The sequence below is a fragment of the Lactuca virosa genome, chromosome 1 (genome assembly GCF_052849685.1).
Source record: "Lactuca virosa cultivar CGN04683 chromosome 1, Lactuca_virosa_CGN04683_v6, whole genome shotgun sequence".
In the NCBI taxonomy this organism is placed as follows: Eukaryota; Viridiplantae; Streptophyta; class Magnoliopsida; order Asterales; family Asteraceae; genus Lactuca; species Lactuca virosa.
Window position 1 is genome coordinate 183,862,625 of NC_136426.1, and position 17,784 is coordinate 183,880,408.

The following is a 17,784-nucleotide window of genomic DNA, read 5'->3' on the forward strand; positions in this document are numbered from 1 at the left end:
TCCAAACTCCTTAGTAGTAGCTCAAAGTTCTGACCATTGAACCACGTGACAAAAGTCCATTTCTCATGACAAAAGTTCATTGAACCATACCTTCAAAATGTGATCATCACATCATGTATTAAGACTCTATGAATATAAACTTATAAAAAAATGGATTTAGATAATGGATGTACACGAAGTAGAGTTACACGACTTGACTTTACTATCTCTAAGATCTTTCAGGTGTTTTGGGAAACTTTGTTTCAAATGTCCCTTCTATTGGTAATAAAAACAAATGGACTCATTGGAGTCAACACATGGAATGATTTCAGAACAATCCTTTTTATCTACCATAAGATCAAACTGTTTGACCTTGGCTGATCCCTTTCCATTTTGAAGATAAACCTTTTCTCAATTACCGTTGTCAACATCCACTCAATTCTTGGGATCAAATCCTTCAAGCGTTTATGCTTTAGTTGTACTCTTAACCATTTCTGCTTCTACAATTATCAATATCTTAGTCAGATTAGTTAGGGACAAGTCGAGAATCCTCATATAACAGTTTTTAACAAATTGACCATTTGATAGAGGAAGCGAGATAAGAACCAAATAATTGGTTTACTCATTCATAAGTTTGATACCTATTCTTCTGATTTTTTGAATGTATGATTTCATTTCGAAAACATGCGCAGATACAAAATTTCCATCTTAGTGTTTACATTGAGTAGTTTCATATCATTCAAATTGAGGAAAACATGATGGTGCGAGAGTCACAGGAGCAGGAGGAGATGGAAGAGTTGAAGAAAGATGATGTCCAGTTCCACCATTACCTAAGGAAGGGAAGAAAATTTCACTTTTACTTGAATATGGAAGACCATATCCAGAAGATTGAGGAAAACTATTTCCATTAGAATAAGGAAGACCATTTCTATCTTCATAAGACATCTAAAAGTAGGCAAAGAAAGAATTCAAGTTAGTTGATTTTAATCCTCAATTATCAACCAAAAATTTTAACTAAGGCTAGGATTTATATTTTTAGTTCGAACTTTGAAGAGGGATGTCGTAGTCAAATCACAAATCTATTTTAAGTAGGTAAGGCTTTTACCAATTTCAATCATATAAAACTCCTATATCTTTTAAGATTCATTGAATCTTATCTATGGCACGTTTAATCTCGAATTATGCTCTCACTTTTGTGACTGGGATGTCGAGGATCATAAATGAGACGTGAATAACCATGCAAACCCGCTTGACAAACTCAAGGTCATTTATCATCTCAGATTGATGTGACGGTTAACCACACATGCTCCACCAACAACAAGGGTTTAGGCATGTTAGATAAAAACATTTTGAATGGTTTTTTATAACTCCACTATTTTTTTGGTGTTGGTGGGCAACTCATTTTTAATTCTTGGTTGTTGATTATAAGTTTTCCTACTTGCATGGTTGATATGCTTGACATGCTCGTAGTTCTTCTAAGGATCCTTATGTGATTAGGATCCTAGAGAATTCAGTCCTTTCAAGAACTCCCAAGATCTAAATAACCTGAAATAGTTAGTAACCAATCTAGGATCTTAAACTAGTTAAGATATTTTAAGATAATAAACCTTCAATCATTATATAGGTGAAAATAGTTTTAAAGGATAGATAGAACCTCATGATCCTTAGGATTTATAATCCCTAGACTCATGAGAAGTTTGAAGTTACGATTCCTTTAGTTTAGTATGATCCTTTGGAGTTAACTGGGAATAATCCCAACTTAGAATACAAATGGGAAAGATACCTATTTGTAACATGATAATGCTAACAAGCCATAGACATTTACTAAGGAAAATCCGAACATATGATAACATGATAATGTTTATGGATCTCAACAAATTACTGAGGAAAATGTAACCAAAGATAAAAAGTTGGTTTTATAATTTTTGGAAAATTACTGGGGAAAATCCCAACTTAAGATAACACATTACTATTATAAACCTTAGCAAATTATTGGGGAAATCCCTAACTTAACATACCATGTAAGTTTTATAACCTTAGGTTTAAACATCAAGATCTTAATGTATGTTCAAAAATAAAAGGGGTGCCAATGTTGGGTTTTATGTAGTCTAACATTCCTATGGTGCACGTACAACCCTAATGCTTTGGATCTAAGTTTTCTCTAATTATACATGCAACATTGGTTCCAAAGCATGAAGCCTAAACTAGCATACAAAAATTTCACATATGAATCATAAAACAAGTTGTAGACTTACCTCTTGATGTTGTTGATGTTGCTAGTAAGACTTTGGCCTTGTGAGAACTTAGCACCCCATGTGTTGTGCCTCAAACAAGTCACAAACACCAAGTAACAATTTGATGGATATGAGAGAGGCTAAGGAGACTCTTAAAACCGATTTCACTCTTGGAATGCAAGTAGTGGTCAATTTTCTTCTTAGCACAACATATATATATATATATATATATATATATATATATATATATGTAGAATATCAAGGGTCATGTGTAACCCTAATCCATACACATTAGCCCATGCGCCACCCATTTGATTTGGAGAAATGCTCAATGGATTAATCCATAAGCCCATCACAAACCAAACCATGGATCATTAGCCCAACTCATATGTTTCAATTTAATTAGTGTCTTTTGATCACTAAATTAATTCTTGATCAATACTAATTATATAATATGATTCATCAATTAATATATTATACTTATAATATATAAATAAATCATAAATAACCTCTTACTCAAATATCCATCTATCAAATTGTTCTGGTGAAGGCAACCCGAAATGGACCATGCTACTATCGGGTCAAGTACATACCAATTATAGTTATGGCCTTAGACACTTAATCCAATAGTATCCCACTTGGATAAGTCTAGTAACTATAATTGCCAATGCAACTTAAAATCTGATTAGCAATCGTATCTCTCAAAAGACCGTTGTCGAACTATGATGCATCCTTTAGATAAGTGATCATATAATCCTCTGTTATACAAGATATCGTGTGGAAAAAGACATGGAATAAAGTCATACTCATTGTCCATAGTTTGATTCCCGATTTCCGATTTGTTCGACATAGAACTTAATTGAACACATCAATTGAGTCCTGATCGGGCCCGTCACAACAACACGTTTTATAACATCTAGTTACCGATGTGTTTTCGTACTATCAATGTACAACCAACTCATAATTAACATCTCATTTATCTTAGTTTGAAGTATATAATATTATCATCTCACAATCACTCGTGATAAATTCCATGAAGTGATTCATGTGAGTGTGGGTTAAATCCAATACTAAAAACTTATTTCAAAAGCACTCATGAATGTTTGTAGCAAAATTTGCAATGTCTAACACCTTAGACAATCTTACAAAAACCCATTCATGACAGTCTACTTACATAACGTACTTCCAAAGTATGATCGACTGTGGATAGTTTGAATAATCTTATTATTCCGGAAGTCAAAACATGCAAAATTGAAACAATAGTAAACAATTGACACAAGATAGTAACTTTACTTATAAATAAAACTTCTTTTATTCAATCATCAAATTTCAATTACATTACAAGTTTCTAAATGTCTATCTAATCATTAAAACTAATATCGTCCTTCAGCCCGGTTCTTCTAGCGTGCTGCAAGTGCTTGACCCTACTCAGTCCCATCGTAAGAGGATCTGTTGGGTTTTCTTCTGACGATACCCCCTTCATTACGAGGAGTCCTTCTTCTACTCGATGTCCTATGAAATGATATTTTCTGTCGATGTGCCTGGATCCACCATGATCCCTTGGTTCCTTGGCTAAGGCTACCGCACCCTCATTGTCACAGAAAATCTCCATCGGCTCCTTTACAGCTGGTACAACTCCAAGGTCTCCGATGAAGTTATTTAGCCATATCGTCTCCTTCGATGCTTCACTTGCTGCTATATACTCTGATTCGCACGTTAAATCAACTACAGTCTCCTGTTTGGAACTTTTCTAAGTTACTGCTCCACCGTCTAGGGTAAATATCCAGCCCGACTGAGAGCGGAAATTATATCTGTCGGTCTGAAAGCTGGCGTCGCTATACCTTGTCACTCTTAAGTCATCACTCCCACCGAGGGTAAGGATCCAGTCCTTAATCCTCCATATGTAGTTAAGAATGTTCTTTACCGCAGTCCAGTGAACTTTACTAGGATTCCCTTGATATCTGCTAACCATGCTCAAAGCAAAGGCTACATCAGGGCGAGTACATGTCATAGAATACATGATCGAACCAACATCAGAAGCGTATGATATTCGACTCATTTCTTCTATCTCAACATCTGTACTTGGACTCTGAGTCTTACTCAGTTTGGTATTGCTCTGGATAGGTAATTCTCCTTTCTTGGACTCCTCCATGCTGAAACGTTTCAACACCTTGTCCAAATAGGTAGTTTGACTAAGTCCTATTAGTCTTTTACTCCTGTTTATCAATATCGTTATCCCTAGAATATAAGCAGCTTCTTCGTGGTCCTTCATAGCGAAACACTTCCCAAGCCAGGACTTAACATCCTGCAAGGTTGGGGTGTCATTTCCTCTGAGTAGTATGCCATCCACATACAACACGAGCAAGCTAACTATACTCCCACTAGGTTTGACATATACACATGACTCATCCTCGCTTCTTGAGAAACCAAACTCTTTGACCTTCTCATCGAAACAAAGTTTCCATCTGCGAGATGCTAGCTTTAATCCATAAATGGATTTCTCAAGCTTACACAATCTATTAGCATACTCTGCATTGACAAAACCCTCTGGCTGTGTAACACCGCAATTTTTCAAACAAATTTTTCATTTTAAAATCGCATACTTTTCATAACATATTGTATGGAAATCTCGTTTATTCAAATTACAAAACACAACTCCATTAAAAATCCAGGATCCTCAAAACGTAACTCTTTCTCTAGTGTGTACAATCAAACCGGTGCCTTCCCGCGATTCCTGAGAACAACCTGAAACACATAACACATAACACACTAAGCACGAAGCTTAGTGAGTTCCCCAAAATACCACATATAACACATAGTATCCACTCGAGGCTATAACTCTGTGGGCCCTCTGGCCCTAACTCTGTGGACCCTCTGGTCCTAACTCTGTGGACCTTCCGGTCCTAACTCTGTAAACTCTGGAATACACACAACATAAATCACATAGAAATAATATAGTGCAACACATCACATACATAGCATAAAAGATACTCTGTCACATAACTCTAATTACCACTCAAGGTAAAGTATAGTGAGAAGACTCACCTGAGAAGCAGCAAGTAAATACCCTCACACCCGAAACTCGAACTAGCCTCCGCCTAGTACAAAAGATGAATATCTCTAATCAATACTCTTCACACGACCCCAATAAATGAGGGCTATTCTTCTTTCTCTAACTCTTGAATTGGGTAAAAGACCATTTTACCCCTCCATGGTCTCCATTACTCATGTTGACCAAACCCCAGAGTCAACAGAAGTCAAACTCGAGTCAACAGTCCATGTCTGACCCGACTCGCCGAGTGCACCCTTGCGACTCGTCGAGTCCACTTACTTTCCTCAGAAATCTCGTGACAGTCCAGCTCAGCTCGTCGAGTTGACCCCCAACTCGTCGAGTTATCGCATGCTCAAGCTCATCGGGACAAACCCTCACTGACTCGTCGAGTCAACTCATGGACTCGACGAGTCCCCTCAGTCTGATTCCTCATTCAGACGTCTAAAGTCAGATCTCTCATTCCAAACCCTAGATCTAGCCCTTTAATACACCAGAGCCACATAAAGTCTCGACCTTTACGTTCATACATGGAATAAATGCCTCAAAATGCCAAAACAAGCCCTTCTTAAGGTGTTAAGCACAACAACCCTCATTTGGATGAATAAAGTTAGGACCTTTGGACTCTAGGGACCTCACAAGGTCCAGATCTGAGGACTAGGCTTCTAGCTAATCCATTTTACTCAAAGTCCCAAACCAAAGGTGGTAAAAGCCCTAGAACTCCAAACACATGAGATCTAACCAAAATAATGAGAAATGTGCAGACTTTTACCTTCCTCAGAAGCTCTGGACGATCTATCACTGGATCCAACTTTCCCCCTGTTGATCCTTGCTTGATCTCCATCTCTTCTTCTCAAATGATGCACTAAAAATCCCAAGATAGCTTCTCTCTCACTTTCTAGCTCAAATGACCTTTAGGGTTTGCTTCCAGGGAAAGGGTGGCCGCAAATGAGGCTATAAGTGCCTTTAAATAGGTCCCAAACCCCGGAAATTAGGGTTTCTCTAATCAGCGCCTACTCTGCGAGTCCCTCTCCTTGGACTCGTCGAGTCCACTCATTAAATCCACGGGAGAAACCCGACTCGACTCGGCGAGTTGGACCCTCAACTCGTCGAGTCTCTCCTTTAATCACAAGATTAACCTACACCATAATACCTCTAAAAATCCGGATGTTTCAATTCTCCCCCACTTGAATTAGATTTCGCCCTCGAAATCACTCCTTAACCACTCACATAATGAAATCATCAATCCAAAAGGCACCACTGAAAGGATCTCATACTACCCCGATATCTTCCTCTATGGACACCTGAAACCACACAAAACTCCCAAGACCAGAACTGAACCAACTCTTCCGTCGCTAATATACTCCTCCCCACTATCCAGAAGCTCTAGTGGCCTGACCTGCCGCCAGACCGCCTACTCAAGCGATCACCATGATATTCGCTCCTCGAATATCAAACCCTGATAACTCACTGATCCTCTGATTCTCACAAGACCAAATCCAACAATCGGCTACCGCTCACTCATATCAACCTGCTAATGATCCAAATCACGCCCCAAGAAATGGAAGGGTCCACACCCCACCAGGGATCATACACTAAACTGCTATCAGTTACCATCCGAACAAAGAATTCTCAACACTCTGCCCTTCAGACACAAGAGAATAACCAGGCTCGCTCAGAAGTGTCCTCAGACATCACAATCACAAGTCCCAGCTTCGTTCCTCATACCCCTTTTTAATACTGAGCACTATGTCAACTTCTGACTCCACAGTTGAACCTCCAAAGGTCACCCATAACATATCCCGAAATGTCTTACTGACTTCCTTCTCATAACAACTATCTCGGACCAGTGACACCCAAGTCACGAAGTTCTCTTTACCCCAACAGATTCCACAATCCTACAAAATTGTTTCACCCTCGACCCCCGTCGAACACTACTCCCTAGTTACGAGCGCCTCGCGGTACCTCCCGCACCAACGAACTGACCCACTCCGATCCAAAACATCTGATGACAAACAATATTCCTCAAAATGGAACCCATCTCAGAATCCGGAGTCTCATTTCGCCTACTCAATGCACCACTAGAGTCAAAATTAATATCGAGAGTCTGGTCCGATCCATAATTGGAACCACTCGTCCCAATGAACCACTCAACTCATGACTCATGAACCGCAACCCATGCGTACCTCACTGATTCACTTCCCTTGGCCACAAAAACCACTACTCCATTCGGAATATCACGACTTCCGACAAACATGGAGACCCCAGTCTCGCCCCTGGTTCGACCCCAGGCTTCCACAAGTCAAATATTAGGGCTACCCAAGCCTAAAACTCTTCTGCGTCAAGCTCTGATCAGAGAGCACTTCATCACAACATTCTCTCGATGACTAGTGGGTACTACAGCTCCACGTAGTATCACAACGACCTCTCACTGAATAGTGAGTACTATGGCTCCCCGTAGCATCACCACACCCCTCACTGAATAGTGAGTACTACGGCTCCCCGTAGCATCACCACAACCTCTCGCTGAATAGTGAGTACTACGGCTCCCCGTAGCATCACCACACCCCCTCACTGAATAGTGAGTACTACGGCTCCCCGTAGCATCACCACAACCTCTCGCTGAATAGTGAGTACTACGGCTCCCCGTAGCATCACCACACCCCTCACTGAATAGTGAGTACTACGGCTCCCCGTAGCATCACCACAACCTCTCGCTGAATAGTGAGTACTACGCCTCCCCGTAGCATCACCACACTCCTCACTGAATAGTGAGTACTACGGCTCCCCGTAGCATCACCACAACCTCTGTGCACTGACTCATTGAAACTGCAGTTCCCCGCAGTCTTACCGCATTTACTCTTACCACTTCACAATCTCATCCTCAGGTTGACACCACACTGCGATCATTAACCCATGCTCTACGGCCCAACATAGATAGGTACACACACACCCATCCAAGCTAAGCATCACTACTTCGGATAATCACCGTCGCGACAAAACCTCTTTTCCTCGATGCAATTCACCTTCTCAAGTAAATCCATTTGATGTCAGTTAGCTGAAGGGCCCCCACCGGAACCATAGATACTTGATTCACCACTCGTCCTCTCAAACTCAAAGCTCAAAATAATCCGAGATTTAGGACATTAAACTCGGATACCCCGTAATACCATCACAACGCCTCGCAGTGTCTTGACTCCACCACTGATCTCATACTCATGGCATCATACTCAGATATCGCATTGCTTCCTCGAAATCTCGCAACCGATCTTTCCCTTGTGTCACTTGTAACCCCGGAATACTCCATCTTCCAAATTAAAACACGGAGAAATTGCCAACGACTCAGAACACGAAGATGACAATCCGAAACTTCCTCCTCTAATGCTCAAAACTCATGCAAGAATACTCATAACGACCCTGAAGTTGGTTGCCCAATCAACTTCTTCCCTTCCCATACTGCATATAATAGCCCATACTCTGAACCAGAAATTCTCAACCGCCGAACTAACCTCACAAGCCAACCACCTCGAATTCACCATTTTAACCTTGAAGGATTCCTAACCACCCCAAGGTCTCCGGCCAACGGCCACTTGCCGTGGAGACACTCACTCTTTCTCAAACACGTACCACATGCTCTATCTCGATCTGCACCTCTCCTTGACCACCAATAACCCTGGTCTCAGGAATTCGCACCGCAGGCCTCTCTATCCAGTTCTCTAACCGCTCTTGAACAATTCTCTGATCTCCTCAAAAGTACCCGGTTCTCCCCCACTCAGGGCTCGAACCATCACCAATTGGTTCGCCAACAATCTGACCCACAGACTGTTTTTACCAATAACATCGCACCTATTGGAAGGTGATACGCAATGCTCGATGATCTCCCTGATGGAGGTCAAGCAATTCCAAATACTCCGAATCTCCGTTGAAATCCTCAGAAACTTCTCATCATGACTACCTCTAGTCATTCAGAATCTCGCACCATCCCACTACCGGACATCTGAACTGTCCATTCGTAACCCTGACTCTCAGTCTGAAAATAACGAACTAACATATTCCTCATCCTCGACTCTTCAACCAACGTTCCATCATGTGGGTTGTAATAAGAGTGGATTCATCGTTACCACACTCGATACTCATCATAGACAATAAGATTTACCACCCTGATACACTCCTCTTGATTGTCCGGCGCTACGGCTAACACATGCCCTATTATACTCACATAGGGTGTATCCTGGTCCTTGACCATCTCAATTTCCGTTGACTCCCTGCTCAAGCTATATCATTACCTCGCGGCAGACCTACTGCCAGATACTCTGATTGAAGATCATCATCAATGCAATCCCACATGGCTCACCCCCAAACTCAGAAACCGAAATTTCAACACCTCTTACGTCTTCCACAGGAAACAGAAATAGCACCGCTCAAGTCACAGAAAATGACATCTCCACCATCGGCTGATTGCTCAACTCATGCCGCAATCCTCCATAACCGCCATCTCTACTCATTCCTGAGTCTTGCGACTCCAATTGGCATCTCACCAACAATCCCTCGGGGCTAACTCGATTTCCCTTTTAATGGATGCTCCACTAAAACTCGTTCATCATGTCCCTCTTTCCCCATACTCTTTCACATCTGATCTCGGTCTAACCAATCACCACGGAATAACTGGTAGAACCAATAACACTAACTGCCACGGGTCATGATACTCGAACCATGTGGCCACCTCTCGATCTGCTATGAATCATGGTACTCGAACCATGTAATCACCTCTCGATCTGCGGAAAATCATGGTACCCGAACCATGAAATCACCTCTCGATCTGCTGCAAATCATGGTACCCGGACCATGAAATCACCTCTCGATCTGCTGCAAATCATGGTACTCGAACCATGGAATCACCTCTCGATCTGCTACTTCAAACCTCCGGAATGTTCTCTGTATCGAGTATGGGTCCTCTGCTTTTAGTAGTACGGGCCCATACTACCTGCCACATCCACCCATACTTTCCACACGGACCATCCCCGAGTCCTTAAGTAGCTGCTCGACCTTCTCAATCACCAACCCCGTCATGCGTGTTCGCTCCTCTGCGGATTATCCAACTCTGTCAGTGTACTCATCTGACTAGGGTCACCCTTTCCTAGGCTCTTCCTAGGTTCTCACACCTCTCCGCCATCAGCTGCTGAAGAACTCCTAATGATGCCAGCCATCTACCTCCTGAATATCGTCATATTCACTTGGTAGCTAACTCCCATCATCGAGAGTTCCACAAAGCACAAAGCACGAAGCAAGCAGCATTCGGGCATCGAATAACCTCATAAAACCTCTCTAGGCTATTATCCTACTTGCCCTCCTCATACTCGTAGGATATCACCGAACTCAAGCAACTTCACCCCATGCGGGCCTATGACTACCCTCTCAGAGGATTCCACGAATGCTCATCCAGATATCTCTCCTAGATTACTCTTCTACTCAATCCCTCTCTCAAAAGGATTCTCTCTGGATACTCTTACTCAGCATATACTCGAAAGCATATCATAGATAACCGCAACTCCTAGGCTAAGGCATCACAAATCATGCCACTCTAGTCCTAAAATATGAAATACCTACCCTATCTCTAGCATGCATAATATCTCATAGAATATCTCATAACACAAAATAAGGGTATTTTGGGAAATCACCGTTCGGGCTCTGGCTGATTGTACACACTGCTCCTTCTCGTTTTCTCTTAGAAACTCTTGTTTGCTTTAGAAAAATCATTTCTTTGAAATTTTTTCTCAAATCCTCAGTTTGAGTCCAGATTTACCCGAAGGCGCATCCGAATCCCTCAAACCAAGGCTCTGATACCAACTTGTAACACCGTAATTTTTCAAACAGATTTTTCATTTTAAAATCGCATACTTTTCATAACATATTGTATGGAAATATCGTTTATTCAAATTACAAAACACAACTCCATTAAAAATCCAGGATCCTCAAAACATAACTCTTTCTCTAGTGTGTACAATCAAACCGGTGCCTTCCCACGATTCCTGAGAACAACCTGAAACACATAACACATAACACGGTAAGCACGAAGCTTAGTGGGTTCCCCAAAATACCACATATAACACATAGTAGCCACTCGAGGCTATAACTTTGTGGTCCCTCTGGCCCTAACTCTGTGGACCCTCTGGTCCTAACTTTGTGGACCTTCCGATCCTAACTCTGTAAACTTTGGAATACACACAGCATAAATCACATAGAAATAATGCAGTGCAACACATCAAATACATAGCATACAAGATACTCTGTCACATAACTCTAATTACCACTCAAGGTAAAGTATAGTGAGAAGACTCACCTGACAAGCAGCAAGTAAACACCCTCGCACCCGAAACTCGAACTAGCCTCCGCCTAGTACAAAAGATGAATATCTCTAATCAATACTCTTCACACGACCCCAATAAATGAGGGCTATTCTTCTTTCTCTAACTCTTGAATTGGGTAAAAGACCATTTTACCCCTCCATGGTCTCCATTACTCATGTTGACCAAACCCCAGAGTCAACAGAAGTCAAACTCGAGTCAACAGTCCATGTCTGACCCGACTCGCCGAGTGCACCCTTGCGACTCGTCGAGTCTACTTACTTTCCTCAGAAATCTCGTGACAGTCCAGCTCAGCTCGTCGAGTTGACCCTCAACTCGTCGAGCTATCGCATGCTCAAGCTCATCGGGACAAACCCTCACTGACTCGTCGAGTCAACTCATGGACTCAATGAGTCCCCTCGGTCTGATTCCTCATTCAAACGTCCAAAGTCAGATCTCTCATTCCAAACTCTAGATCTAGCCCTTTAATACACCAGAGACACATAAAGTCTCGACCTTTACGTTCATACATGGCATAAATGCCTCAAAATGCCAAAACAAGCCCTTCTTAAGGTGTTAAGCACAACAACCCTCATTTAGATGAATAAAGTTGGGACCTTTGGACTCTAGGGACCTCACAAGGTCCAGATCTGAGGACTAGGCTTCTAGCTAATCCATTTTACTCAAAGTCCCAAACCAAAGGTGGTAAAATCCCTAGAACTCCAAACACATGAGATCTAACCAAAATAATGAGAAAGGTGCAGACTTTTACCTTCCTCAGAAGCTCTGGACGATCTATCACTGGATCCAACTTTCCCCCTCTTGATCCTTGCATGATCTCCTTCTCTTCTTCTCAAATGATGCACTAAAAATCCCAAGATAGCTTCTCTCTCACTTTCTAGCTCAAATGACCTTTAGGGTTTGCTTCCAGGGAAAGGGTGGCCGCAAATGAGGCTATAAGTGCCTTTAAATAGGTCCCAAACCCCAGAAATTAGGGTTTCTCTAATCAGCGCCTACTCGGCGAGTCCCTCTCCTCGGACTCGTCGAGTCCACTCATTAAATCCACGGGAGAAACCCGGCTCGACTCTGCGAGTTGGACCCTCAACTCGTCGAGTCTCTCCTTTAATCACAAGATTAACCTACACCATAATACCTCTAAAAATCCGGATGTTTCAGGCTGATTCATATAAACGTCTTCAGCCAACTTCCCATTAAGGAAGGCGGTTTTGACATCCATTTGCCATATTTCATAATCATGAAATGTGGAAATGGCTAGCATAATCCTTATAGATTTAATTTTAGCCACTGGTGAGAAGGTCTCATCATAGTTAACTCCAGGAGTTGGAGTAACGCCCTTCGCAACCAGTCCTGCTTTATAGGTGTGTACTTTCCCATCTATCTCGGTCTTCTTCTTGAAGATCCATTTGCACCCGACTATCTTACGGCCTGGTACATTTTCAACCAAGTTCCAAACTTGATTGTCATATATGGACTGAATCTCGCTGTCCATCGCCTCTTCCATTTAGCAAACTCAGGGCCTGCCATGGCTTCCTTGTAGTTGTTAGGTTCATCTAAATTTACCAGTGTACTATCACTGATAAATGTATCACCTTCAGTAGTAATATGGAAACCATAAAACTCAGGTGTGTTTCTAACTCTACTGGAACGCATCAGAGGTATGGACTCGTCAATTGGTTCAATTGGAGTTTCCTCCTCAGGGTGAGTGCTAGTGTTTGAGGTTCCTTCATCACTTAACTCTTGAAGATATTCAAGGTCAATTTGCCTCCCACTGTCCTCTTGGCATATAAGTTCTCTCTCGCGAAAGACTCCTCTCCTCGCAACGAAGACAACGTTGTTACTCTGTCTATAGAAGAGAGATATATGAATGATTTCTGTGGGTAGCTGATGAAAATACATCGCTCACTACGAGGGTCAAGCTTGTCATGAGTCTCTCGTCTTACGAAAGCCTCGCAACCCCAAACCTTGATGTGGTCTAACGAGGGAACCTTCCCTGTCCACATCTCGTGAGGTGTTTTGGAAACCTTTTAGTTGGGACTAGATTAAGGATATGGGCGGCAGTCTCTAAGGCATACCCCCAGAATTAGATAGGTAACGAAGCTCGAATCGTCATAGAACGAACCATGTATAACAAGGTTCGATTGCGCCTCTCAGCTACACCATTAAGCTATAGTGTCCTAGGTGGCGTCAATTGTGAAACAATTCCACATTCCTTAAGATAGTCGTGGAACTCGATAGTAAGATACTCTCCTCCATGATCGGATCGAAGCATCTTTATCTTCCAGCCCAATTGATTCTCCTCTTCTTGCTTAAACTCTTTGAACTTTTCAAAGTTTTCTGACTTATGCTTGATTAAGTAGAAATACCGATATCTACTATAATCATTAGTAAAAGTCACATAGAAGCGGTTAGCATCCCGTGTGGCGGTTCTGAAGGGTCCACACACATCTGTGTGTATGAGTTCTAACAAACCCTCACCCCTTGCACATGAACCAGTGAAGGGTGACTTAGTCATCTTTCCAAGTAAACAAGATACACAAGTGTCATCCGACTTTAAGTCAAATGACTCCAAAACTCCATCCTTTTAGAGTTGAGCTATGCGCTTCTTGTTGACATGTCAAAGACGACAATGCCATAAGGATGCTTTTTCCAAACCATTGGATGAATCAATATGCAACACATTATTTCCTAATTTATCTACAACCATCAAAGTTTCTGTTGGGGTGCAAAGTTCTTCATGTATGACTTTGTAATGGTTTGACTCTTGTAGACCCACTTGCATGTGGTGCATTAGCCTTTAGACCCATGTGTTAGTGAGAGTGAGAGAGAGACATGTAAACACCTCTATAAATAGTGGGTTCATACCACTTGTAGAGGTGTGCTTGAGAGATGTAAAAGTGAGTGTGTGAGTGTGTGTTATTTATGTAGATGTACATCTATGTCCCTTTTTGTAACACAATACATATTCAATACATCTCTTGAACACCCAAATCACCATGTTCATTGTGCAAACTTTAATTCCGCATGCCAAACCATGTTCTTTGTCACTACAATTGGTATTAGAGCGGGTCTTCAAGATCAATGTGATATTTGAAGAACGATTCTCGGTTTGGCAAAATCTATCACAATTGGAGCATTTATGGTGAGTCTCTCTCTATGATCTCTCGTAATCATTAAATCGTGCGTTGCATTTTTGAATTTTGATCGATTTGAATCATTGGATCAAATTCTTTTTGAAAAACCCCATTGTTGATCCAATTTTTTTTTAATGATCAATCATATTTGTTTCGTGCCTAAGTTGTTGATCAAACTCATATTTTCTTTGATTCAGCCAAATTTGAATTACATTTGCCCAAATCAATTTAAATTCAAGAATTACTATTCATGAAACCCAAACAAAAGATCGATACTGTTCATATCGTATCATTGAGCCCAAAAACCCGAAATTACTATTCATTGTTGTTTTAAGCCCAACAAGTGAGATATAATTGATCTTAATTCATTTGTGAGCCCAAAAATCATTTACATCGTTCCAGATCTTGTTTCACGCATCAATTACTTGTACCATTGAATCATCGGATATCTTAATCTTTTTCTGTTCTTGGTGATTTTGATCTGAGTTTGTCTCCAGTGAATGTGTATATCGATTAAAAATCAAATCGCATGTTTCTTTGTTAATCAACTGAAGCATCCATTCAAAGTCAATTAGATTGAATCAGATATCTTAATTCGCATATTTCGTATCCAGTGAATGTGTATATCGATTTCAATGGTCGCATGAAAGTCGAAATTGAGTTTTGATGTTGAAATCGACGTGTGTGATCTTGCAAGAAGCTTTTTATCGATTTTTTAAAAGTTTGAAGATTTGATTTTGTTTTGATTTTACTTCTTGAAAATTGATATACGACGAACGAACTGAGATTCACGAACTCAGTTGTTCGTTATTTGGAAGATGGAACATTGGGGTACGAATCATGGTTTGTATGTCGATTTCTGTGTTTCAAAGGCTATGAAATCGAAGGTTTGAACGATTGAAGATTAATTTTGGGAGTCGATGGTTGAAGCTTTGGTTTACAGTCGAATGTTTGTTGATGTGTAAAGACGATTGTCGATTTTGGCTTAGAACAAATGATCGATTGGGTTGGAATTCGAATGGTTGGACTGGTAATTTGGATAATTTGGTGTTGGTTATTCAAATCGGTGTAATTCCTTGGGTTTCATATACGAAGAATTGAAATGGGTGATGTTGATTAACGAAGACTGTATTTTGGGTTTGATATTAGAATGATCAAAGGGTGATCGGGATTTGAAAGAAGGTGTATTTGGGTCGGTTAAAGAAACTGGATTTGTTTTGGGGATGAACGAACCTTGAGCTGTGAATGAATGATCGAAGAAATCTGGATTTCGCATGATTGGAGTCAATGATCTGTAAAAGCAAATTGTTAATTTTGGATTTAAGGGGTTGATTTAGTGCCTGTATGTGTGCTCATTCGTGTCTAAAGGAAATCGATTTTGGGGTCCCTGTAATGAAAAGAACGAACTGGAAAAGTCGATTCAGAGGGACGATTAAGAGGTTACTGTACATTCAGAGTCTTCGTATGTTTCACATTCGTGTGTTTGGGAAAAATTTTGGGAAGATGATTTTCATACGAAGAGGAGAGAGAAGGAAAATCTTCGTATGTTTGGGTGAAAAATTTTCGTGTGTTTGGTTCCTGAGATTTTCGTACGAAGCGTTTATAAGAAACGTATGAAGCGGTCATGTGAATTGATGAAAAAGAAAGACAAATTTTCGAAAATGGTCCTTGAAAATTCGCATGTTTGTCACTTGAAAATTTCGTATGTTGGGTTGTAAAATTTCGTATGTTGGGTTGCAAAAGTTCGTATGTTGGGAAGCAAAACCAAAAGTTTCGCATGTGGTCCCTCAAGATTTGACTGTTTAACAAAGAGAAAAAGCAAGGCTTCGAATGTTTGTTCAAGTCTTCGTATATTTTGATCAAAAAGTAAAATTTTCGAATTCAGCCCTTAAACTTTCGAACATTTGGCAATCTCCACAAATAATTGAAGTTTCGAATGTTTGACACTTTTCACCCAAATTCGAAAATTTTTGAAGTTTCGAATGTTTGACACTTTTCACCCAAATTCGAAAATTTTTGAAGTTTCGAATGTTTGACACTTTTCACCCAAATTCGAATATTTTCTGAAATTTCGAATATTTTGGGGATTCTTCGTATGTTTGGTGCAAATGGCAGAATTTTCAAAAATAGTCCCTGAGGCTTCGAATGTTTGGCGGTTCATACACAAATTCGAAAAAGGACTGTTTTTGCTGAAAGTTGAAGAAAATGCATTTCAAGCCCCTGCAGTTTGTGCAAATTGACACTTTTTACCCAACTTTGGAAAAGGGGGAGAGTTTTGCATATTTTGCTGTTTTGTGCGAATGAGGATGAAGAAGGTACTTATCAAATCTGGTCATCTGGATCAGACGATGAGGAGATGCGAAATCCGACCCACGGAGCAATGTTCGCAAAGACGGAGGAAGAATCAGATGAGGAGGTATATGAAGTGCGTGGGAGATGCTTCGTATCAAAAGCTGCTGACAAATCTCCGATGACCACAAAGGTACGAAAATTTCTTGAATCTTTCAATATTCCAGTACATGCTTATAATTCTGAATTAGTATCTTTCGATGAAACTGTTATTTACTTTGATTCTATTGTGGTATCTGCTAGCAATGAGGCTAAGAAGCTGTCTATGCAGTTGCTAGAGACACAGAAGAAATTATATTCGAAAATCACTAAGATAGATTGTTTAGAACTTCAAATAACTAATATCATGGTTGATAGGGATAATTTGTCTAGTGATAATAAACTGTTGTTAGCCCAGAGGAACATTTACTGTAACTCTGCTAAAAGATTGTATGGGTAATTAACTAAACTTCATCACTCATGCGAAATCAGTAAAGAATAACATAGAAAATTGCTACCATTTTTAGCTTATGAAAGAGCTAAGGTAGATAACATTTCGTATGATTGTGAAAAGGAAATAGGTGATTTTAACAAAGTTCTGAATGATAAGTATAGATATGGAATAGTCAAAGTTGATGAATGTCTTGATGCGAATGAATTAGTTAACATTGTGAATGATACTTTGACTAAATCTGAAC